Source organism: Petromyzon marinus, chromosome 29 (assembly GCF_048934315.1).
Source record: "Petromyzon marinus isolate PM22_M1 ecotype Great Lakes invasive population chromosome 29, UKy_Petmar_22M1.pri1.0, whole genome shotgun sequence".
Classification (NCBI taxonomy): Eukaryota; Metazoa; Chordata; class Hyperoartia; order Petromyzontiformes; family Petromyzontidae; genus Petromyzon; species Petromyzon marinus.
In genome coordinates, this window is record NC_133695.1 from 2,718,312 (window position 1) to 2,745,544 (window position 27,233).

Here is a 27,233-nt window from a genome sequence, read left to right on the forward strand (position 1 = left end):
AACACACCGGCGTGCTGTACTCGTAACGAATTGGCACGTTTTGTTTACGTGACAAACCTTACTAGTTGGCTCTGCCTGGTAGTGGCGGGTTCAACGACACATTTATATTTACGCGACGTAATCCAAAAAAAACCTCTTATGGATAATATTCGTCGTGAAAGCCGAGAACTTACAAACTGCACGCAGAAAGGTGCCGGAGTTGGGAATTGAACCCAGGGTCTCCTCACTGTGCCACCCTGCTGCGGGTCTGTCTTAGTTGCTTTCATAATAAATAGTGCATTCCAATTATTACCTTGAAGTTCCCAATTCGTTTTTTTTTATTTTTAGAGTTGCTCTTGTTGACTGTTTTGCACAAATCTTAATAGCAAAGTTTATTGAACCCAATTTTAGTTGTTTTACATTATAGCTAATTAGTCGCTTTATTAAAAGTTGATGCAGCCTTTGATTAATGCTACGTTTGCTTTGTTGAACAAAAAACACATTTAAATAGCTGGCAAGGCTATTACTTCGTGTTAAAATTGTTAAAAAAGTTAAAAAAATATAAATACATTTCATGAATTCGATTCCCACTTTTCAAATAAATATTCGCGATGAGCAACAACAGCGGCAGAATTTCCCCCAACTCTTTTAAAAGTGGTTCACACAACTGACCTAAGCTATCAAGCAAGCGAGAGCATCTCACCACAAGCAATCTGCATCTGTTAAACTAATTAACCTCAAGTCAATTAAATTATATATATGAAAACAAATCTGCCATCATTCAACTGCTAGATGACGAGCGTTCCCCAAGCCGTATCAATCACGATGGATTTTGACCATACTTCACCACGCTGGTCAGTGCTTTGGTGATGGCGGTGTTAGCTTGGCCAGGAATTTCTCAGGTCTCCAGTTTCATAGCTCATTGTGCAACACGCTACGCCCACCGCTCTCCTTATCAAATAAGTTATTTTAAAAGAATAATAGTGACTTGCAACTGTTCGTCAATTCAGTGTGGGTTTTTGGGGCCCAAGGAACGGTTTTCAGATGTTACCCGTCACAGATGTTAGCCATACCCAGGAATTGAACTGAAGTAGATGCTGTTTATAGTGTGATGTGTGAACCATTGTGTTACGAGCACACCACACCACCCACCCACCACCCCACGTATATTATTAGAGTTGAACAAATCCTTTCCCATAGGCTGGGGCAGAAAGTAAAGCTAACTCAAACCTCACACGCAAGCTGCGTCAGGCCTGACTGCCATTGGGCATCTTTCACAGCTTAAATTTACCCAGACTTGGGAAAAGTCAGTTTGTATTTCGGCAAACTTCCTTCACATCTACGACACGGTCGCCATTCCCTTACAGAAACTCGCGGTGTACTTTAGCACGCAGTTATTGTGCTCGTTGTGTTCTCAGCAACAGTACGTAAACAGAAAAAATCGGTCCAATTTTAAATCACGAAAAATTAATTCCTTTGCTGGTCTCACACGCTCACACATTGCTCGGTAACACTTTCGGCAACAACATACTGTCGCTTTGTTTTGGTCGTTGCTTTTTTCAACGAAAGGGGATTGCGGCGTTTTTTTTTTAAACAAATATTAGAGGAGTGACGGCATGTTTTGTTACTGTCGGAGGGAACGTTTGGGACTGGCCTTTACCCAGTAATTACGGGGGCCCTTTCTTTGATCTCAAATGATTGCACGCGATATTTGAGCCGCCTCGGCCCTTAACCTGCTACAGGCACCCCTTTCTCTCGGGCTGGCCGGGCCAAGTAATACTACCTCCTCGGCAATGCCTGTTAAAATTCTGCTGCACGCACAGTGGCACGCTGAGCGCCGCTCGCACACACACGTGTCAACGGGAACACGTGCGGCAAAACCCCCAAGAACAGCCCGGCGGAAAGCCGCAGTCAGGGAAAGAAAGAAAAAAAAAGAGATCGTCGTGTTCGGTGAACGTTACACAACGTTAATTACCCCTTGCTGTTTCGCTCGCACGCGCGCTATGCAAAGCTACATTTCTCAAAGAGCGATGGCATTATCAGAAATCTCTCTACAATGTGGAGTCTTCTCACTCGTATTTATTGTGTGCGGGCTCGTAAGTGACGTACTGATGACACTTAACGATCTTTATGCGGCCGTTGCCTTATTGAAAGGTGGTTGTCTTTCGGGAGCCAAAAGTAGATTTTTGAGAAATAAACAAAAAAAACCGTCGTCATTTTTATGATGATTATTACCATCTTCCAAAGTGCACGTTTGTTTTGTGAGAGTGACCTGACCTGTAGAGCCGGCTTAAACTTTTTGCTCGGAGTGATTGGTCAGTTCTGATTGCTCGCCAGAGACACCTATCCATCAATTGAAATAGTCTTCCAATCATTAAAACTACCACTGATGTATTGGACAGATGTTGTCAATCCGTCGTTATTATTTAAACTTGTGAACTAGGAGTGGCATGAGGATGGGCCCCTGTGTGTATTGCCGTCGTCTTGTTGTGATGGTTGCACGGTGACACTGTGACCACTTGTGAAAGCTTGTCGTAGTAATTATATGAATTATTACCTTCGTCATCATCATTAAAGATTCTTGGTTCTTTCGGTGAAGTCACGTAGATAGAAAATAAAATAAAAATAAAAAGCAAATTAAAAATAAATTTAAAATACAAGCATAAAACCCACGACGTTTCGATCGCAACACAAGTGGTCTTCACCAGGCGGAGGGAAAAGATTTAAGTCAAAATTTTCAATAATTAAAGAGTCAAATGTTCCCCTTGCACGCATAAGCGACTTTGTTCCGTGGACGTGACCGTAAAGAGGAAATTCTACATTCCCACGGCGGGGAGCAATCTTTGCGTGGGACATCCACTCTTGAATTCCGGGTTGGTTGAGCCTTGCTAGTGGGAGTGGTAATACGAACCCAGCCACGGCTAACGTCACTGGGCGAGCGATATCTTAACCGGTGCTGGACCACCACCCCCCCGCCCCCCCCACCCTTCCCACAGCTTCACCAACCTGCCCCGGTGAGCGTGGTGAAGTATGGGCCAAGCAACCCACACGTCGTGGCGAGAGTTTCACCCAGCAGTGGATTGACTTGGGGCTGCTAAACAAACCGTTTCGAAACAATCGCGCGACCGTGCACAGAAATGACGTGGCCTCAATAATGAATGTTGTTTGCGAGGACGTGCCTTTAATGCTCGGTTTAATTGAATGGCAGCGCGCAACCAGTCGTCGTTTTGGGACAGTGTGATTTGTGTATCGTAGGACATTTTAAAATTGGACTCTTTCAAGACGCCTCCTTGGTAAGGAACAACACCCCCTAACTAATGTATAATTGAAGGCAGTATTTATACTTGTCAACTCTTAGATTAGGCCCTTTAACAAAGGAAAAAAAAGATCAAACACATTCTTGAATAGATGTTTGCAAGTATAAAATTATAATTTTTTATGAACTTGCTTTTGCACCGTGGTCATCATCAGACACAATAAAACCCCAATGCTGGATGAAGGCCTTCCCAAGTCATCGATCCTTCAGGTGTTTTGGGGTTTCGTTGCTGCATCTCCTCGTTTTTCACGTCCTCTCAGACGCCCTTTCCATTCCTCGGCTGCCTGCCGCTCCGTTGGCCGTCATCCCCACTCGCTGCCCACACACCACCTCGACTTTTTTCGACGCTACGGATGATGTCACTAACTTGCAGTTGTTCTTCAAATCTATTGCGAACGAGCATGCGTTGCCCAGTGGGGTTTTCCTTGTGCCAGAATAAATCAGACCAAACCAGTTCCAGTTTAACACGTAGGCTTTCACGACCAATATCATCCACAACAGAGTTTTTTTGGGGGGGGGGGGTTAGATCGCGTAAATATATAAATGTGTCGTTGAAACCCTCCAACACACCGGTTAGTGCTGTACTAGTGACGAATTGGCACGTTCCGTTTACGTGACAAAGCCTTACTAGTTTGCTGTGTCGGATGGTGGCGGGTTTTAACGACACATCTATATATTTACACGATCTAACCCAAAAAAAAACCTTCATTACAAACCAGTCCACGTGTCATTTCAAAAGTAAAGTGGCCACATTGCTCGGAGTCCATCAGGATGATGGTGGCCAATGGGCGAGACTGGCGATGGAATAGCAGCCAGAGGGGAGAAGGTGCCCAGAGAGGGTGATCCCTGTAGAGATCGAGTGACGAGGTCCGCTTGCGTTGCGGCAGTGGGATGAATATTGACACTGCGGGAATTGCCGGGATGGCAATAGCGTGCAGATGCCTTCATCCAGCAGTTAAGATGCAATGGCTGAAGATGATCATCAACAACTCCTGTGAACATGTAACACAGTACACATTGCCTCGTAGACTGCTGGGACAAGTGCTTTTAGCGAACATCTATTGGGGCTGGCACACGAGGGGATGGTGAGGCCGGCGGTGTGCCTGGCTCATCTTCGCAATGTTCTCATTTAAGGCTGAGCTGACCTAGAAGATGCCCTCGACGGGCTGAGAACTCCCCTTGCCAAAGGCATTCTCCATTGCTGGGAATCACTCACAGCACAGCTCTGCTGACAGCTGCATGACTGCTCCCTACGCACGCAGACAGATGAGCGATTTAAGAGTTGTTCATTGGTTAAGTAATGAAGGATAACAGTGGACATTTGTGTTCACCTCTGTCACTACCCGCGGTATAAATCGGAACACCACAGCTAGGTAAACGTGTGGTGGGGTAAAATGTGGGCACTTCGACGTTGTTTTGAGACGTCTCGCCAGCATGGAAGAGTAGGCCGAAAACGCCCTCTTACGGGGGCTCTCGAGAGCTCCCTCTCGTGGGAAGGTTCTTCTGCCAGCAGTGGCATGAGCAGGTAATTTCAGGGCTGCACCTTTTCCTGTTTATTTATTTATTTTTCTTCGTTTCGGTGAAGGCAAAGGACATTGGTGTCAAGGGTGAAAATAGGTTAAAACACACACACACACAATAGGTTAACTCACACACAATACGTTAACTCATACACAATAAGATAACACACACAACAGGTTAACACACAACATTTTAACACACACAATAGGTTAACACACGCAATAGGTTAACACACAATAGGTTAACACACACAATAGGTTAACACACAACAGGTTAACACACACAACAGGTGAACACAGACAATGGGTTAACACACACATACAATAGGTTAACACACACATACAATGGGTTAACGCACACACACAATCGGTTAACACAAACAATAGGTTAACACACAATAGGTTAACACACACAATGGGTTAGCACACACACAATATGTTAACACACACGCAATGGATCATAACACACAATGGGTTAACACACACACAATGGATTAACACACACGCAATGGATCATAACACACAATGGGTTAACACACACAATGGATTAACACACACAATGGGTTAACATAAACAATGGGTTAACACACACAATAGGTTAACACACACACAATGGATTAACACACACAATATGTTAACACACACGCAATGGACTAACACACACACAATGGGTTAACACACACCCAATAGATTAACACACACACAATGGGTTAACACACACAATGGGTTAACACACACACAATGGGTTAACACACACAATCGGTTAACACACATACAATGGGTTAACACACACAATAGGTTAACACACAATAGGTTAACACACACAATGGGTTAACGCCCACACACAATAGGTTAACACACAGACAATGGGTTAACACGAACACAATGGGTTAACACACACACAATGGGTTAACACCCACACACAATAGGTTAACACACAATATGTTAACACACACACAATGGATTAACGCCCACACACATGAGGCTAACACAAACACACAATGGGCTAACATGCGCGCGCACACACAATTGGTTAACACACACAATGAGTTAACACACACACAATGAGTTAACGCACACAATGGGTTAACCCAAACACACACAATGGGTTAACACACACACAATGGGTTCACACACATAATGGGTTAACACACACAAAATGAGCTATCGCACACAATGGGTTAACCCAAAAACACATAATGGGTTAACACACACACAATGTGTCAACCCACACAATGGGTTAACCCACACACACACACAATGGGTTAACACACACAATGGGTCAACACACACACAATGGGTCAACCTACACAGACAATGGGTTAACGCGCGCGCACACACACACACAATGGGTTAACCCAAACACATAATGGGTTAACACGCACACAATGGGTCAACCCACACAATGGGTGAACCCACACACACACACAATGGGTTAACCTTAACAGACAATGGGTTAACACACACGCACACACACACACTGGGTTAACACACACACGCACACACACACACTGCGCCCCGTGCTCTTTCAGCCGGCAGTCGCCTGAGCCCCAGTTTTCATTAAGCCTGTTCTCTGTGGTCACAGATACTTTAATTTTATTAGCACAATCCTGGAGTCAAAAAACCCCATTTAGCCACATTAATAAATCATGTAGATATGATGGTTCGTGCAAAGCTGCGATCTTTGACAAACTCTAAATGAATTGGGTTGAGCAGTGTGGTGTGTGTCGTGTGGCTGGGGGGAAATAAGCAAACAAGAGATATTGCTTTGGGGATGTGGCGGTTATGGGAGGATGATTATGAGGAGGAAGATAGCTTTGGTGATGGGAACTGTTTGGTGGTGGTGCTGCTGCTGCTGCTGTGGAGAGAAAGTTGGGTGTTGAGGTGTGGAGAGTTGCGGGGGGGAGGAAGGCGTTTCTGGTTTCGTCCAAGCTGATGAACACCGCCACCATTTGCCTCGTCCGGTAATTAACGTTAGTCCGTGCCGATGGCTTTGATTTAAAAACAACAACAACAGCAAAAATAAAGAAAGCAATTGTCGAGAAAATGAAACCGCAAGAAGGTAAGTGGGAAAGAAACCCTCTTTCTTAGACCGCCACCCCACCTTCCCTTTCCACCAAGAGAATGTATTTACATGATATACTCTTTAAACGTGTTGTACTTCCCAGGGGACATTTCCACAAGTGCAATTACGGGTGGGGTAACTTGGGTCCTCAAAAATTGTTTATCAAAAGAATGGATGCCCGCGCGAACCAATAAATCGAGATAACGTTTTTTTTTAACAGCAAGCCAAAAACAAACATGTCCACCCGATCGGCGCGACTACACAATTTCTTTTCTTTGCAGTTCCTAAAGCAAACTTCGAAGGTAATGCGGTTTTCGTGTGAAAATACAATGTCACACGGTAAAACCAAATAAGCTCAGAAAATGGGCCGGAGATAGATGGTGTTGATTACTAAGTGTTGAAATTACATCGCGGACGATTGTGACTTATGGAAGGGGTTTGGAGAATACGCACGCACCGCACACACGCGCACGCACTTGCAGGGAAACGTCAGAAAATTGTAATGAGAAATAAGCATCAACTTTAAAATAAAGTGGTGTTTGTGTGACCAAACAAATAAATTGACGAATAAATTTCATCTTGCTTGTGCCAGTCCTAAATCACTGCTACGTGAAATGCACCTTCATTATAAATGGCACCAGGTTGAATATTAACCGCGTTAAATAATGTCCCACTATATACACACATACCTTTGAGGAGGCAATGTACAAATTACGTTTTTTTTTCAAAATGCACTTTAATATTTAAACATCACTGAGCAGGAACAGTGTTTTCTTTTTTTTACTCGGTGGTTGAGGTGCGATGTTGAAACATCTCACCAGTCGGGTCACGTCGGCACCGTGAGGAATAATGATAGTTAAGGTCCACAAGAGGACGTTGATTAAAACGTATCAAGAATCGGGGACCTTTTCGTTTGAAATTAAGGACTATATTGCCTGCAACAACCGGCGAAGCGTGAGAATGATACCGAGTATGAAACACAACACCGGCGATATGAAACATGGATAAGTGCGTCCGAGCCAACGTTTAAAGATTTCGCCGCAACGGGGCGAAGAATCGGCGCCCCACCAGCCGACACGAGTTCACATGCCAATTACGGCTGTGGAGAATAAATGCTTCGCTGTGAAGGTGCGAGGGAGCGGGTCACAATGGAGACGTGAAAACGCTCACGGATGTGCGGTGCTTCAACCAGGAGCGGTCCGGGAACGCTTTTTTTTTCCCGGCGAATTATTTTGGCAACTCCGCATCCATCGCACGTCTGCTTTTTTTCCTCATTGTAACGAGCCCCATTGCCGTTGCACGTATACGGAGAAGGAGCGGTGTTGCAATCCACAACGCACGGCTCATTAACGGACCGAATTGCTGTGACTATTTAAAACAAAAGTAACGGAGACAGTCAAAATCATGGATTGCCCATTGCGTTGCAGGTAAAGCGAGTGCATGTTTAATATCCGCAGTCCCGCCTGTCCGACCTCTCAAATCACAGCCAGTGCAATTGAAATATTAAAGTGCAAACATTAAACCACCCACCCCCACTTGCTGTTTGCTGATTAAAGTCCGCTTCTGACACAGACAAAGAGCTTTCAAGTGTATATGCGTTGACATTTTCTGAACGCTGATATTTTACAATTTCATTCAAATCAATTCAGGGCTAAGTAAGTGCCATACGCCCCCAATAACTTCACCTCAAATCTCGCATGCATTCACACAGGAACATACATTCATGCGCAGCCTTTAACAGACTGTTGGGGCATGGGCTATTAGCAAGCATTTCATAAGCCCCGGCACAGTGCACAACGGGGTTGTGTGGCCTAGTGGACATCGTACCCAGTACTCATTTAAGGCTGAGCTAACCTAGTTGTGAATCCCACGACTGCTTCAGATATTCGCCGCTGACGGGAATGTAGCCTAGGTCACCGAGTTCGAAGCGCAACGCGTTCACCGCTGCACGACCACTCCCCACTTTAACGCAAAGACACTTCCACACAAAGACGAATACCCCCCGTGTAACCTTAACAGACTGTTGGGGCAAGGGCTTTTAGCGAGCACCTATGAAGGCCGGCACGTCGCTCGAGGGGGTGGGTGGCCAACACCATGCCCGGACGCCTTTGTCTCTCACGTGGCGATGTTCACACACCACACCCAGATACTCGTTTGAGGCTGAGTGGACCTAGGGGAGGCCCAGGACCGATTCAGATAATCGTCATCGGTGTTGCCTGTGAGCGGGAATCGAACTCGGGCCGCCGGGTGTGTAGCGCAGCATAGCGCTAACCGCAACACTACCGCTCCCCACACTTGCACACACACACGCACGTGCACGCACGTCCATTGGCAATAACACATTTTTTTTGCGCGAGAGCAACATTACTCAATTGTCCACAGTGGCAATGGAGCGAGCGTCAAAGCGCCCACGGCAGCGCAAGTTGCCCAGGTTTACCTCCGACGTGGCCGTGGTCGCGACGTCGAGTTTCACTCGATCGGCTTCGCGTCTTTCCTCGCGCTCGCCGGACGTTCGCTTCTGTCGTCAGGGTGAGGGGTGCGGACGAGAAGACGGCCGTGAGCGGCACCTTCGGGCCCGTCTCTGCGTCTCGCCCGCGAGACGCAGCGTCAAGTCAAACACGGCCGCGAGAAGTGCCCATTCCTTCAAGCGGCAGGGGAGCGTGCACGCCGCCCGACTTTGGGTCGCATGGGTTCTCCGCAGAAGCCCCCTTTTTTGTAAGACGTGTGAGAAGTGAAACAACATTTTCATTAGGGTGTAGTTCCTGTTGAAATCTTACCCCCGGCGGACGCAAAACCACGATTGCTATGCACCGTGCCTCGGGGATGATTGGTGAACGCCGACCGGTGTTTTTTGGCTTGCGAGCACATTTCCGTGACGCGACGAAGTATTCGGATCGCGACGCTCCGTGCTCGCTCGCTCGCTCGCTCCCGCACGCGGCTCCTGCTGCCGTTTGAAGAATATCGAGAAGCGGTCACACGAATGTCGCCCGTCCGTCTCAATATCACGGGCAAGGGTTTCGGAATTGGCGATGTCAGAGCCACACTGCTGTCAAGGTGGACTAGCGCGTGGTGTTACATTATAATAAGTGGCGATGCCGTGTGGACGTAAAACATGTATGATATTCGGTCAGCGGAAGCGTCGTGGTTAGCCCACTGTGCGATGAACCCAGCATACCCGCGTTCGATTCCGGCTCATGGTCAACATCGGTGGAGAACATCTGAACGAGGTTCTGGGCTTCATCTAAGTCGGCTCAGCCTCAAATGAGTGTTCGACGTAGTGTGTGAACATCAGCACTGGGGAGACAAAGGTGGCCGAGCGTGCTTGGTGCTGGCCACACCGTCAGCCCCGTTCACCGTGCCGAACTTAATAGGCGCGCACCGAAAGCACTTGCCCCTAAATCCTTGTGTAAGCTACACAGGGGGGTATGTGCCTTTGTGCTTGAACGAGTGAGTGTGTGAGTGTTAAAAACACAGTTTTATATTTGTAGGAACAGAAACGGCAAGGGTTTTGGATTGGAATTTCTAAATGCGTGACTTTAATTATCCAGACATTTGCTTGACTGCACCTATAATGAACACGTGCTGTTTATCAGAAACACTAGATACCTTCTGACCGACAAGTTTTGGCAGCGAAAATTAGAAGGGAAAAAAAAACGTCACGCATACCGGGTACTTATAACACATTACAAATAATTTCACATCGTCCGCGGCCTCCCTTGGAGAGAGATTTTTTTTTCTCAAGGCCTCTGTGTTTTTTCTGTAATTCAATATCATCTCACTAATCAGTTTAGAGTTGGGAGGAGAGGGGTTTTTTTTAAAGCCTAACACCAAAACATTAATTTGCCTTGAGTGCGGGGAGGTGTGTGTGTGTACGGGCTCGAACACTGCTGTTACAACCTGAATAATCAGCAGTTGTGGAGCTGTAGTACGGACACAGCGTGGGAGCACATGGGCACGCGCGCGTGTGGTATTGTGTGAAGGCACGCACCCGCACGCTCGCACGCACGCACGCACTCTCTGTAAGATTTGAAAAGACAGCCCGCGTCTTCATTTGAGTTAAATTAAGGTGAAAGCAGTTGAGATCGGACTAGCAAATTACTGCATAAACGCCACATTTGCTTGACTCTGCTCGGACAATAGTGATAGTGCCACCTTGCAGACAAGGGCTTTTGTCTAATGTCATTCGGGTTGGAGACCGTGACTCGGACTGATAGCTTAACCTAGTAACGGCTCTGTATTATCGAGGTACCATTCAGATTTAATTTCACGAATTCTGGAGAATAAAAGGAAAAAGATTTGAATCGACCCACGGGTGGCAGCTAAGACTCAAAGAAATATTGAAGAATTGGGCTGGATCCGATTATTTCATTATTATTATTACTGCCAGTCTAATATTAATTTGCTCCAGCGTTATCAACCAGCGCAGGTGATGAAATGCACAATGGATGCCAAGTTTGAGGGATGCCAGGGCTGTCAGTGGTGATGTGGCATGAATCCCAGCATCACCATCCTGGTGGTTTTGTGTGTGTGTGTGATTGTCGATAAGCTCATAATCAGCTTCCACGTCACCCTCCACCCTCATCCGTACTCACCCGCAAGTTAGTCAATATTCACGTGGGTATACCTCGTCCGCGCTGTTGTCTTTTATCGACGAAGTAAACTGTCCGACGATTTGGGAGCAACTGCTCTGGGAGGCGTCTCTGCTGGCTTTTTCAGGGTGAGTGTTTGCCAGTTGACCATTAATGCTATCGCTTGAAAAGTAAACTTTTCAGTGCCATCTGATAAATTGAGAATCCTATCAACAAATAGGTCACACAGCATATCAACTGAAAGTCTTTGGCGGGGTGGGGGGGATAGAGAACCGGTCAGAAGGTCACCGTGTGAAAGGGGTGCAAAGGTTCATTCCTGGGGGTTTGTGGGTGCCTTTTTTTTTGGACAAACAGCAGCGCGGCTTTGCGCCGTCTCGCCCGGCGCTTTCAGTGCCGTTATCTGCCCTGCACCTCCCCCCCCTCCAACCCACACCGCCTCCGCCTCCTCGCGGCAGATTCTGTCAATCACGCTGGCAACTGGGAAGTGGCGGAGGAGCCGACCCGGCTGATTAATGACTTTTTCCGCGCAAAGGCCGTGTTTTGTTTCCATCACTCGGCGCCGAATCCGCCGCAACTTTATTGACACCCCTGGCGCTCCGGGAGCATCATCTGCCGTGCTATCAGCCCTGCCGTGAGTGTCAGGGCCCTTTTCCCGCCAAATTACAGCTGTTTAGATAGCAAGGAAAGCGCCAGCTCTTAGCAGTAATAAGCGCTTTTAGCCTTCGCCTTCTCTTCTTCGCTCGCGCTGAAACAAAAGTACCGCCATCACAGCGATGATTGCTGCAACAACCATTGTAATCAAATTGTCAGGGCCCCCGCTTTTTTTGCCTTCATTTATTTAGTTTATTTATTTCTTTTTGCTCTTCCCCGTCTTTTTTTCTCTCTCTCTCTCTCTCCCATCCCCTGTTGTTTGTACTCAACCTGCATTTACATATAGGGACGGCTGCGAGAGAGATACACCCCCCCCCCAAAGGTCTCTCTCCAGAACTAGAATTTCAAGTGCTCCTTTTAACCCCATGTGATAAAAACAAATAAGACCCATCAACATTTATCATCCCGGCAGCAATGAGGTGTTATATATTTTTCTTTCCCTCCATACAGCTGCCTCAAGAGTGATCACCGTTGCTAATGTTTGCATTGTTTACTGATTTAAAAAGAAAACGCTCAGATGCCACATTAGCGCGAGCTGAAGAATATGAAATCAACAACACTGGTTAGTATTCTTGGTTCTTTCGGTAAGGTCACGTAGAAGGGAAACAATAAAATAATAAAAATATTAAACAATATATGAAACCCTGCAGTCACGAAAGCTTTAAATCAAAAACACTGGTTAGATTGTAACAAATTTACGTGGCTCAAAAAAAAAATTCGTGCAAAAATGAGGGATTAAGCTGATAGGATTAGAGAAACGTCATGTTGGGACTCGTGGTAACTTTCATCAAAACCCCCTCTTCCCTAAAGAATATTTGACCAGAAGCATCTATTTTCTTTCAACATATTCTTAGAAGGGAATCTCATAGGCCCCTGAACAATGTATTCTCTGGCATGTCTCTTACCGATATAACACGTGTCAGAGGCTACATTCAACATTTACTATTTTTAACAGGTACTTCATGTATATATGTACAGATGGGCTTCGAGGCGTATTCACGACTTAGTTTTGTTGCAACAATTGCTATGAATAAATAAAACCAACTTGAGAAAACAAGCGTCCTGTTGTACACGATCTGACTCATGAATAATCTACGACTATATCAAAAGCTGCGCAGGGCAAAAAGCAAACCCCTAAACATCTCAAATGATCTCCGTGTTAGGCGAGGACCTCCCTGGGATCGACTCGGCGTGAAATGTGTCTCCCGCACGCTGCGTCTGTAGTGCCCGGGATTAAAAGACACGGCAGCAAACGATGTACGATCGGACGCCGACCGTGCCAGCATGCTGGAGCTAAGCCGAGTAAGAAGTGCGCCTGTAAACAGCGGTTGCATAACCGGCGTTCTTGGTGACCAGCTGCGCGGGGTTAAGTAGGTCAACGCACGTGCGTTTCGACTGAGAAGTGTCTTGCGAAAAGTTGACGATTCATATGCGTGTGTGTGTCCCCGAGATGTGCTCGCCATTTCTGGTTTGGATGGGTCGGTAAGCATCTGAAAATCGGGCCTGGATATGAACATTTGAATGATCCGAAAAAAATTGTGTATTTCGGATTTATCCGCATGTGTAACGTCACAGGAAGTGGAAAGGAAATAGACGCTCATGGTCAAATATTACTTAGGAAAGATGGGTTTGATGAAAGTTACCATGAATCCCAATACGACGTTTTCACTTACGTGATGTCACATCCACGCTTTTCTTGACAAGGGTGGTGTCACGTGGGCATCCGGCGATGTCACGTTTGTTCGGAAATAATAATCATAAAATCTCACAAAAATATTGGGAGTTTTCCGTTGAAAATACAAACATTTGAAAATGTTTTAATCCAAAACTCATTCCGAATCCTTCACTCTCGTTTAAGAAAACCCTTTCTAGCGTCACTGGAACACTCGACATTCCACTTTCTATTGTTGTGTCGTATCCTCACAGATGCCCGCACATTGATCTAAATCATCATCAGCCATTATCAATCCACTACTGGATGAGGGACTCCCCACACTTCACGGGTCGTGGGGGAATGTTTGAGCGTACTTCACCGAGCTCATTATCGTGGGTTGGTAAAGGGTGAGGGAGCATAGACGTGGGAACTTAGAAGTGCAGTACAACAGCAGATCTCGCTGCGGTGCTCTCTCCTGCCAGCCACGTAGCCCCACACAGGGTATCCTGTTAGAAACCCGCTTTGCAGGGTTACCTTCGATAAGCACCTGATTACCATTCTCATGCACATGACGGCTTCACCTCTGCATGTTCCACCAACCCTGAGTCACTGGATGGCAAGCATGTGCCCCAGTGGCATACCGGAGTGGGATTGGCAGTGGGCCGTTGTACAAGCAATGAAATGCCCCCCCCCCCCCCCCTCAACAGTGGAATTATTATCTCCCCTCCCTCTCCGTCTCTTCATTGTCCAGCGCCCTGGGACCCTACAATCGGTGGGCTCCGGCGCAGTTGCACCGCCTGCACACTCAGTGGCGACCACACCGCCGCGCGTGCGGGGGGATTATGCCCGCTTAACGCTGCCCAGCGTGAGGTTGCCATGAGGCATGAACTGTAGCGCGTTTCTGGAGGCGGTGTGGTGGCGTGGGGGGGGTGTGTGAGAGACTTGCTCTGCGCTCACAGTGCTTTAAATATCCCTGGGCATTATTACAATTTAAATGCTCTTAGTGGCAGCCGTGCAGCATCAGGATGCAAACTAAGATAAATAAATAAATGCACATATCGTAGCCCAGCGGGTGTTCCCAGCCCCGAGCATTCCTTTGTCATTTGTGCTTTAAAGGGAACACTTTCACATCAGTTCCGACAAAAAAAGAATTGCCCTTTTTTTGAAATTATAATATTTTTTTGTCTTTTTTGCTATATATTTTTCGCACATATACTCACACACACACACACGTGCTCGTGCACACGTGTGTGTGCAAGTGAAAAGTTTTGGATTGTGAATATATAAAATGCGTGTATGAATTATTTATTTTGTATGTTTGTTTGCTTATTTATCATACTTTGGGGGTTTTCTGCTCATAACTGTAAACAAAGAGGGTCGCTACAGGTGCTTACAAAGCACGGGGCAGATACGCGTGTGGATATTTTTGTTACATGTAGAAAAACGCGAGGTAGGTTTATATTTATCTCGTAAAGTGTGCAATGAGTCAGGTAAAAGAAAAACATTTTTTTAAAAATATGGAAGGGAATGCGATCAAACTGTGGCACTTGTGAAATAATAATTACGAAAAGAATCCACGGATTAAAATACGACGGGTCGCGTTGCCTCGCGAGCGAAGGGAGCACGTGAATTTTTTAAATTGCACTGAAATTACTACTGCAGCGGGGGGAAACTTTTTCCCAAGGCTGGTTCTTTTTAGAAGCTTGACACGTTTTTATTTCGGGTAATTTTTTGTATTTATTCCGACCACTCCGCAAGTGAGCGCCCGCCCGCCCGCCCGCCCTCTCTCTCTCTCCCTCACACACACACACAGACTGAAGGATTAAACGGAGCAGATAGCCCAAAGTGACAGATCAAATAAAACAACAATTAAGATGAATGGAAGGCAAAAAAAAGGCAATCGGTGGTTGCTCGACTATAAATATGCACCGATAAAGGTGGGCTTTAAAAGGTTCTGATGTCTCGACTCACTTTCTAAGCGTCCCTGAAATGACTGCTTTCCACACTGCAGCCTTTATTAATAATGAAGAATGTATCACAATTTGCATTTCATTCTCTGTTTTATGTGCAAGGGGCACTGTCGATCAGAAAATAAGTTTTCCATTATCCAGACTCACCACTTGAATTACAAGCAGTGCTCCAGCCGCTTATCATTGTGTGTATATAGCGACAAATAATTTCATTTCTCGATATATATCGTAGGAGCCGTGTTGTATTTTCTGATATCCTGAAAACAAGACTGCCCCGTGTAATTATTAAGTTTCACTCTCGTAAATTTGCACGCGAATGTTTATATTTTGTACGCGCGACAAATATATGAACTGACTGTCTGCACGCGTGTCTTTGTAAATCTGCTTATATTGCGATGAATCATCGCATGCAATAGCCACAACAAATAAGCATTTGCCTGCCTGTAATTCATCCAAATTTAGTACATTTAATATTTGTACGCTGAGATTTCTTTGACGACGTTTAATATATGTTATTATGATTATTATTACTACTACTACTATAAAATATGGCAAGGGCCTTGCTTATACGTGTGTGTGTGTGAACTCACACCCTGCTCCCTATCGAGCATGTGGCTTGTTTTAAATTACGGGCACAGTATTTGACGATCCCGCCTTGACGTTCTCCGGCGGTATAACGAACGCTTTGAATTAATTAAGTGGGCAGCAAACATTTGTAAAGGGGGCCTGGGGAGACATCGGGCAATCACTTGCAGGTGTGCCTCGGTTACAGTGGACCGAGCTGGGCCGTGTGTGTTGCTAAAGGTTTACAGCACCCAATCAGCGGCTTCATTAAACTGCGGATTGAATCCATTCTGCGAACAGGAGGGCAGAGCCCGCGAACCGTGGCGTCGATAATAAAGAAGTGGGGGGGGGGGGGGTTGGGGCGGGGTACGATCGCAAAGCTCACGCGGCACAAAATTTACCATTAAGTCGGCGGCTCTGGCAGCCCACGTGACCCGAGCAGTGATGGAAGGCAACACGTCGCTCCCGAATGCAAACACGAAATTAGAGATATCGTTTCCGGTTGTAGATACCAAAAAAAAAAGCATAAATTCAATTTAATACCGCGATTTTGATATTAATACAATGATGGGGGTGGGGGGGTGGTTGTAGCTGGTACACGCTCGGAGGCCGGGGCGATCCTGTGGTCACGGGAATCGTGCACTATGGAGCTGTGCCTCTTACAAACGCTCAGCGTGTTTGGGATAATATTATCTCCCCGTTTTAATGAACTATTTTATTGTTAACAGCCCTGTAATATAACATCAGAACCCCCCCCCCCCCGTCACTCCTCGAGCATCGAGCGCATGAAACGCTAGGCTCCCAACTTTTCATCGTATTTCTAATTTAAGGAAACTTGTACTTACAATGACTGCTCCTCACATTACTCATGCACAGGCAATTTGCAAGTCAACCATGTTCCATTAGCGCATTAATTTCTTGGGAAATTGCGACAATTTAATTGCCCCCACTGCACGACTCGGGATAACGGACGACATCATTAAAGACCGCTGCCTCCACAGGATCATTTTCACACATGCCGTAAATGCAAAGGAAAGACAAAAAATTTGCATGATCTCCCCCCCCCCCCTTTGTACGCAGCATATTAAAGCGATAGGGCTTTTTGTAATATTTTTGTGCCCCTGCCTAAATACGGAAGGTGGGTTTTCTTTTGCGGAGAGATATAACCGTAAATATTTTCTTGTTTTCAAATATTTGCAATTTCGTTAAGTGTGCACTTTCATATGCCGGCGGTTGTATACATCTCCGCGAGCGTATAAATATAACCGCGTTTGTGTATATAATTGTACGTGGAACGTCATGATAAATAAATAATACCATACCTACATTTCTGTAAAGAATACTGCATAGTGCTGGGAATGACAGCTTGTGGCGCTTTATCCTATACCATAATTTCACCGCAATTTTCTTCCGCTATTTAGTGAAACGATACACGAAAACAATACATGGACAAATGCATGCTATCTGTAAAGATTTCTTTTATTTCTGTGTTATCATTTTTTTCCACGACATTCATTTGAAACAAGAATAAGTCAATGTTTCATATTACCGAATTCAAACAAACACGTAACACAACATCGAAACGGGTGTCACCGGTAATATGGTGGCTAGGAGATATTAGCTACCTCGCCTGGTATACAGGAGGTCGTGGGTTCAATCCGGACCGTGACGCCTTCTGCTGCTGTATATTTGGAGTTTGCGTGTTCTCCCCGTGGTCGTGCGGATTTTTCTCCGGGCCCTCCGGCGTTTTCTTCCACATTTGTACTCAACATCACGCTTTTAGAGTATTTAGCTGCTATACATTTCCACGCGGTAAGCCACTTCGTTGACCTATCATTTGTGATAGCCAGGTCGCTTCTGAAAAAATAATCTTTCTAGAATCTCAGTAGGCCTTACCTGGTCAAATAAAAATTTTTTTTATGAGTTTTAGATATTTGAATACAACCGACGCCTGATAGCCACTCGCTAACTCTGAGTGCCAAACAATTTGGAGATGACCTCCACAAATGTATCGTGACCAGATCACACGCAGTTGACCCGAAACTGCCCAACACAAATCCCATCAACTTTAAATTAAACAAAAACCCAACTCGCACGCGAGCTTGGCATGAACATTTTAAACCTCAGCTATCGTGACTAATTACAACATTAATCTGAGGCTTAATGAGGCGACAGAAAAAGTAATTATTTACAAAAGCTGGCGATTTCTTTCAATTAAATGTGCTTACACGTTGCACTAATTGGTCGAAGGCATGAATGCAAATGCGGAGCGGTGTCATCTTCCAATCCCCACGCTCTCCGAGTGGTTCTGACTCGCGGAGGCAATCCCCGAACGGATATCGCTGCCTGGTACGAGCTGCTACATCGTCTCCCAGCGGAGGGCCACACTTGTGGTGTGAGCCCGATTAGCCGCACGCGAGAGTTCAAACGCCAGGCTGTGAAAGAGCTTAAAGATGAACCTTGGGAGGAGCCTGAGCGTCGTTCTTACCAAAGATATTTTTATTTACAGTCTTTTTTTTTTTATAAATCACACATTTTACAACGTGCCCACCCCCCCACCCCCCCCCCCCAAACGACTGCAATCTGTTTGGGGAAATTGTAAACGAATTCCGCTTACAAACGGCAAGCGTGCGCGAGCCCTCGAAGGAGAAACGCAACACACTTTTAATTCAAATGTTAATTCCAGCTAGCCACAAATCCGGCGGTAATATCGCGTGCACGATTATTTTTTTGTTGTGGAATAGCGTGTATATATATATTTTTTTAAATCAAAGCAACGCCCTGCGACTCGCAGTTGACACATTGAGGTGACAAATGTACGTAGATTTACTCACTGCGAGCAGTGGCTCGTGTGGTAATGATCCTTTGAGGGCCTCTGAGGCCTCAGAGTTGGTGACTGCAATAAATTATTGCTGGTTAAATCATTAATGGACATTTTTGGCAGGATTTTTTTTATTTTATTTGGGGGGGGGGGAGCTCGTGCTGACTAAGATCATCGCAGGGTGCAGTTCTTGAAAGGTTTTTTTTACATTATATATACTTTAAAAATGTTATTATTATTATTTGGCGTTTCCTTTGTGCCCACGAAGATAAGAGCGATCGGAGGACGGGAGTGTAGGGAGTTGCCACTGACAGCATCCCACATACACAGCAATGGCGTTCTTGCCGCATTAGGTACTGCTAATGGTGGAATAGTGCCTGCGGCATTGTCTGAACTCCCGTCCTCACCCTCGCTTCGGCGGTTATCCATAATTCAAATCCGCCCCTTTAATTATTTACGCCGTGTTTGAATAACAAATACAAAAAAATCTGTCAAATTACCGTGACGCTTTGCGCAAACACGTGGCCTTTTAGAATTCCAAATTGCCAGGCCTGACAGCACTAGTGTTCCACCAGTGCCGTAAATTGTATGAAATATTAACGGTAATGGCCTTGGTAAAGGAATAAAAAAAAAGTAAAATAACAATAATAATGAATTATAAAATTAGATCTATGAAGTATGCATTTTTTTTTTGGTTTAATCTGTGGGGTTGGAATCCAATTCTGGGCTGAAATGAGTGTGCGCTCATTTATACATTTTTATGAGAAGTGTTATTAAGAGTGAAGTTTGTTTGCCTTGATGTTAAGTGTATCCCGTCAGGTGGCACACTCTTCGACGTGCGCTGCGTGTTGCAGAGAGGCAGCCGGCCCCAGGGAGTCACGCAGGTTTCTCCGTTGCACGCGAGTGAGCTCCACACAGATGGACACAATGCGCCGTCGCATCGACTTATTGTGCAACGTATAACGCGGGCCCTTCCTCCGAGCCGCAAAGACGATCGCCGCATCACGCTTTTTCAGATGTGCATCTGCAGCTGTCGGGAACGCTCTTCCTTCCGATATTAGGAAGCAACTGGAGCTATGCGCTTTTAAAATCTAGGTTGATAAGTCATCTCTTTTGAAGTGCTTTTTGTGTTCAGCTTGTTGTCCTTCCCCCACATGTCCGATTAGCACGGTTGGCTGCGTACTGTGAGAAAGAAGTTCAACAGACATACCTAATTGGTGATGCGTGTTAGTAAGAAGCAATTCCTGTGACTGACACGCTTGCTTTTCATCTCTGTAACTTCAATCACACATTCGAAAACACACACTAGCCTGATTATTGTTATTATAAAGGTTTATCTGCCTTTATTTGCATACTACCAAGACAGTCTCAATTGTATTATTTGGTTCTTTCGGTAAAGTCACGTAGTTAGAAAAATAATAAAAGTGAATAAAAAATAATACAAATCTAAATAAAAACCACGACGTTTCGATCGCAACGCAAGCGGTCGTCATCAGGAAAACGGGGATTAGCCTCTAAAGGAAAACTGTTTAGAAAGATTTAGAGATGGGTGAAGCCCAAGTGTGTCAGCAGCATGGGCGGGGCAGCTAATTGTATTATCTCGTCGAAGAAACATTGAAGCCACATATCATAACAACAGCAGCCGCCATTCACCACTATGTGGTGGTGACATCACCACAGCGATTGTGCCAAGCTAGGTGTCCTTTGAAAGTCTTGTGAAGTGCCGGAAGCTCACTCACAGTAGAATATATAGGGCTTATACACATACACACAGTATTTTATATATTTAGTGGCACTTTGTCAATCTACTCCTCGATGAAGGCCTCCCCATGCCATGTGAGTCATGAGTTGTTGTTGTTGTTGTTTTTAACAACACTTCACCTCCTGAGACATCGCTCGCCACCGATGTTAGCCCTGGCCGGGAATCAAACTCGGGGTTTGCTGCATCTCTAGCAGCATCTTTATCAATGGCCCTCTAAACCCTTGTGACCATTCGAGAACAATGATAAATCCTCCGTACATTCTGCGAGCTGCTTTTTACGATTCTCTCTGGAGATCTCCGAACACGCACGCACACGCACACTCTCACAAGCACGCATGCGCACAAATCACTTTCCTGAAATCAGAATATTTATTCACAAATCACTTTCCTGAAATCAGAATATTTATTCATACTGGGGGAGGATTCTGATGAGCTATGAAGCTCTTTTTAGCAGATGTCCAGTGATCGAGATGAGCAAGGGCTCGACACCCAGCCTCATGCCCATCCTGACTTCCCTTTAACTCTGGGTTTCGGAAAATATGACCAGGGGTGGCACGATGCATACGCAAAGAAAGAACATGCTTAGGACCCCAAGTAGCTCAACAGGCCATGGATTCGTGAAACAAATTAGGGGTGAACCAGAATAACAAGCCCTAGTAAACATAAAAAGATCATTAACATGAAACAAGCCAATTAATATCTCTCATCCCTATCTTACGTCTATCTCCTTTCATTTCTACCCATCTCCTCCTCTTGTCTAGATCTACATCATTTCACGACATCTCCGTCTCATCTTCATCTCTCTTCATTCATCTCCATACATCGCTATCTCATCATCATCATCTCTTGTCGACTTCTTTTTTGTCATCCCCCTAAGATTTATGAATTGAAAGAGGAGGGTATTAGGGGGGAGGGGGCCAATAATAATTTCCATGTAGGGCCCCAAATGGGCCAACACCACAACTGAACACGACCTTGCAGATCCTTGGATCTGGCATTCCGAAGCTGTGACACAGCTGGTACAGTAGTTCCTTCTGAACTATTACACTAAGTGGTGTCTGGTTTGATTTATGATATAGCTCATTATTCGATACATTGTCTCGCCATTAAACTTTAAGAATACAATGACTACAGGACCTTTGAAGGACGTTCGGTTTTTGTTCTTACTCCTTGTAAAAATTGCACGTGTCACTTGCTCCACATTGAGACCGCTAATTTGTAAATATGCAGGTGGCTGTGTACCCTTTGGCTTTCTTTAAGGGTTAGGTAAGCGGTAGTGTCGCAGTTAGCGCGCTAAGCTCGAATCCGGTGACCCGAGTTCTACTCTGGCTTAAAACCAAAAACAGTGACGAATATCTTCACCAGTCCTGGGCCTGCCCTAGGTCGAGCCAGCCTTAAATGGGTACCTGATGCAGTGTGTAAACATCAGCACTGTGTTGACCTTCACGTGTGGTCGCTAACATCACCTGCCCCAACAGGGGAGTTTTGCCTTCACGGGTTGGCACGCTGTCTGTCGGTGGTTAGCAGGCGAGTCTGGAACTCTAGGTTCATTATCCGAACCATGCACATCAGTGGCATGCGATTATCGAAACTTACTTTGCGCCTCCCTTAGATCGGTTCAGTCTGAATGTGGGCGCTCTGTGCAGCTTATCGACATCAACGCGGCAGGGATATAAAGGTGGCCAGGTGTTTTGCTTCGCCATTCGACCGCACATTTTGCTGCGCTACCATTAATGTGTTCTCGCTTACAGCGTGCTCTTTGACAGTCTGTTGCAGGATTCATGATGCTTGTGTGTTGTTGTATTTACGTCTAATGGTTGTACTGTATATGCATTACGCAGCCTAGCAGAAATAGATTAAGGGAGTTAGAATAGTGATGAAAGTCATCTACAGCTGCCAACGCATCCCCCTTTTTTCTATATATATATGTAGTTGGTTCTAAATAGGTGCACACCGAGTCTGGGAGGCAACACGTTTAAATTTCTAACGCAACTCGAACCGGCTAACATAACAGATAACTGCACAACGCTCCACGGTTAACTATGTACATCACGGGTTAACTATGTACATCACGGGTTAACTATGTACATCACGGGTTAACTACATAGGGTGGTGGCCACCGCTCCTAACCACCTAACCACTATATGGTTGGACCAGGACAGTTAACGCGAAGAGTGAGGATCGAAGAAGGCGGCTTCATTCTCGGGTCGAACAGCTCAGCTCCCTCTGGGCTTATATCCACTGCGGCGTGACCGGGCCCCGACCCTGGCCACGCCCCCTTCTAGATCCTTCGTGGAGGCTCTCGGTCCATACCACGTGGCCCCCTCACCCCCTTCTGGGGGTTCCCGTGCCCCCTCGTCCGGTCACGTGCTCTCGCGGGTTCACGTAGGTTGTCATGCCCTGACCTGACCTCCGTGACACCTGGACCCTCTCCTCTAGTGAGCCCCGTAATGCAGTACACACTCTGGTGCCATAAAAACATACAGTGCCACTCTTCCCTCGGTACTGTCGCGACACTGCAGTGTTGCCATTTATGTCGCTACATCCTACATATATTGATAAACGTATTCTCCCATTGAGTCGCGCAGCGCAGTTGGCAAGTGCCCTGGTGCAAAGATTGAAATGGGGCCCCTGTCCAATGCCTGGCACCCAGGGCCCTCTCACTCCTTGTGCCCCGGTACGGCTGCTTCACTTGGTAGTCTCGCCGCTGCCCCATTAATCCCTGGCAGGGTCTTTGGAGAAACTGCTGGAGCGAGAGTCCCCATCGAACTCCGGCTATATCTCTGCATTTCCTGACCATCATCAGCAGCAGCAGAAGCCAAGATCGCCGCTCCACTGCTCGATGGAGGCCTCCCGAAGCCGTCGCCATCTGACACAGTCTCGCGATGCGACAATTCCATCCAGTTGCTGCTGTACGCGAGTGGATCTCATCACTCCATCTCCATCTAATTATTATCAATAATAATTTACCAAAAATCAAGCACTCCAAGGACAACAAAAATCACAGCCTGCGCCTCTGTACACGGTTCCCAATTTCTCACATTACCAGGGAGGGTTTTCATTACCGCTGGAAACATTTCCAATCAGCCGTGTTCCAGCAGAGCCCTATTTTAAGTCGCCTCCTTTTTGGATGTCACGATATTCCCCAGGAGCATTCCTCTGCTGCTGTTGCCAGTCTCTCGACTTGGTCATTGTCAAGAGGGAGGAAACGCACACTGCTCTGGACAAAGCCACTGTGCCAGCCAGCCAGCCAGCCGCAAAGGCCAAAACTTAAAGGCACTAATGAAATGGCGACGTGGCTGGATTTTAACTTGTGTCTTTCTATTCGGGCTAATGTTCTGCGGTCATGGGTATGTGCTTGCCATTTTCATGCTCGCAAGCGCGTGCTTTAGAACATGCATTTAGAGCTTGGCTTTTTCCTTGACGCAAAGCTGCCATGACATGAAATCCAGCACTCTGTCCTTGCACTCATTCTTTTTTTGCGCAACGCATTCTGGAGGAAATAGGTCACTTTATTGATATCAACGTGACAACCGTCTGTCCTTTTATTTTAGAACATACTCCGCACTCTGACGACCAGTATTCATTTCGTAATTGGATTTAGGTTTTAATTGTTGCGTTCGTGACGCAGACTGCTGCTGTTGTTCTTACCAATCCACAACCACAGTTGCATCCCGGTTTGTGCTCTTGGTGTTGCATCTCAAAGACAAATAAATCCGTTGTCGTCGTTCTCGTGACCTAGCCGGAGTAACGTCTCATGCTTTTCGAATTGTGAACGTGTGCGTTTTCTTTTTTTGCGAAGCACAATTATGCAAGTTTTGGATCAAAAAGGAAGTTATTTGAAAGCAAAAATTATAGCCTCTAATTATATTTTAAAGGAACAAAAAAATGAAAGGAGGATATGTTCATTTTTGATTGTGTTCGATCATGAAAAAAAGATCAAAGGACAATACTTGTGATAATTCCACGCCGTTAAGAGTCAAATGTAATTTTGGTAAAAAGTTGACATAAAACGGTAAAATATTAACACACTGCCACAAACAGGCACAACGATATGATTGCAAATTCCGTATAGAATTGCTCTAAATAACAATGCATAAATATAATTCTATACACAATGCGCTCAAAATATATTGTGAATAGAAAAATGCACTTACATTTTTTTTTAAAATATTGCTTTCAAACAATGTAACCGTTCGTTGTAAAATGGCAAGAGAGAAAATATGTATCAGATCCACCTGCTTTAGCAACGCTTATTTGAATCTCAAAACGTTCCAATGTAAAAAAAGGATAAGCTATGTTCATGTTGTTATCATCTCCAATTTAACTTCGCATTTGCAAGGCGGTCTTTTTTTGCACCGCGTGAAAATACGCAGAAGGTATATGACATTAAGGGATTCGGTGGAGGACAGAAAGATGGCCTTTATATTCTTTGGGAACGCAATTTGCACACGGCGCTTGGGACAATGCTGCGCTGTCATTGTGTGATAGAGCTATCAGCCCACTTGGCTTCTTTTTTTTATCATCACCACATTCACGCATCTGGGAGATCAAGCTTATTAACCCTTGAAAAGGCCACGGCCACCGCAATAATCCATCTGTACGGATATAAAATGAACCGGGCAAAAAAATGCCATCACGGTTCATTGAATGCGGAATAGTTCATTTGGAGTCTGGTCGCGACATTTGTCAAAAAAGGATAGTTCGTAAAAATTTGCAGCGACTGTGGCACCGCTGTGTGTTGTGGGGTGGAGGGGGGGGAGGTGTCGCGCGTTACGCGGTGTTTAAGCGAGACGGGGTTGAGTTGCCTTCACTAAACGCGGAGAGGGGTGGCCTACGAGGATCACTTGAAAGGTTCTTGGCCAATGCAAATCGCAGGAGTAAATAACGGTAACAACAGATGGCCCAGACGATACATTGTACTTGTCAGTGGCGCCGTGCGAGGTGGCAAAAACCTGAGTTTAACCAACATTTTTTCATCGCCAACAAAACTGGCACAGGCAATCAACCTTGTTTTTTTAATAAGTACACTGTCACACAGTCACCTTGCATTAGCCACACGCAGAAACTGGTGTCTATAAGTATTTTGCCACGTCCCTTGGTACCAAGTCTTGCTCTGGCACATGGACAACCGGAGGCCCCTTCTTCTGGGTTATTTCGGTAAAGTCACGTGACTTTACCGAAATAACCCAGAAGATGAATCCCTGCAGTCACGAAAGCTTTAAATCGAAATTTAACCGGAGGCCCCTTTGGAGACACCAAGTCCAGAAAATTCCATAACCAAATCCACCCCCATCAGTCAATTTTCACTATTGGCAACAATTATAATAAATCCAAAGTTCCCAAATAAATTTGTAAGCTAAACACCATTTTCGTCCGTCCGTTCGTTCGTTTGTTTTTCAATCTGCTTGTCCTAGTGAGGGTCGCGGCGGCAGCCTGTTTAGTATGGCGGTCCACACCTCCCTTTCCCTGGCGACAGACTCCAGCAAAACTACAATATGCACTACTACACTATACACTACACTATGCACTCCACTATACAACACACTATACACTACACTATACACTACACTATACACTACACTATACACTACACTATACACTACACTATACACTACACCATACACAGACTCTAGCAGGCGTTCCTTGGCCAGCAGAGTGACACCGTCCCACCGCCAGCGTTTCTTGGGCTGGCCCCGGGCTCTCAGCCCAGTGGGATGTGCTGCTGTCCGGTAGAGTTCCAGGGGCAGTCTACCGGGGGGGCATCCTTACCAGGTGCCCGAACCACCTCAACTCGTTCCTCTCGATCCGGAGGAGAAACGGCTCGGTTCCGAGGTTCACCTTAATTACCGAGCTCATCGCCCAATCACGGACATTGCACCCCGCAACCCTGCGGAGAAACCTCAGTTCGGCCCCTTGTACCCACGATCTCATCCTACCGGTCATTGCCCAAAGCTCATGACCATAGGTGAGGGTGGGAATTTAGATGGAGCTGTTAACCGCGAGATTTGCTCGAGAACTCAGCTCCCGCTTCACTGCCACGGATTTGTACGGCGCCCGCAACGCTGCGGACGCCGCACCCTTGTTTAAAGACCGTCATGCAATCCCAACAACACACTCTGTTAAATTATATATTTTACAGCTCTTTGTCAATCTACTGCTGGATGCAGACTCATCTATCGGAGTATTTAAATACCTCCAAGAACAGACATTGCAATCGCAATGCACAAATGTGTGCATGTGTGTGGGGCTGGGTATGGTGCTGGCCACCTACCCCCTCGTGTGCAGTGGGCTGCCTTCATATGTGCTCACTAACAGCACTTGACCCAACGATCTGTAAAG

General features: G+C 45.8%; 1 long non-coding RNA gene across 1 annotated transcript in view; it reads right to left on the bottom strand.

Moving 5' to 3' along the window:
* LOC116947349 (uncharacterized) overlaps positions 1 to 27,233 on the bottom strand; it is a 78,964-nt gene that overhangs the window by 10,004 nt on the left and 41,727 nt on the right. Inside the window, exon 2 of the long non-coding RNA XR_012945610.1 lies at positions 9,318 to 9,398. This is a non-coding gene — a long non-coding RNA (uncharacterized LOC116947349). The remainder of the gene's footprint in view (positions 1 to 9,317; positions 9,399 to 27,233) is intronic.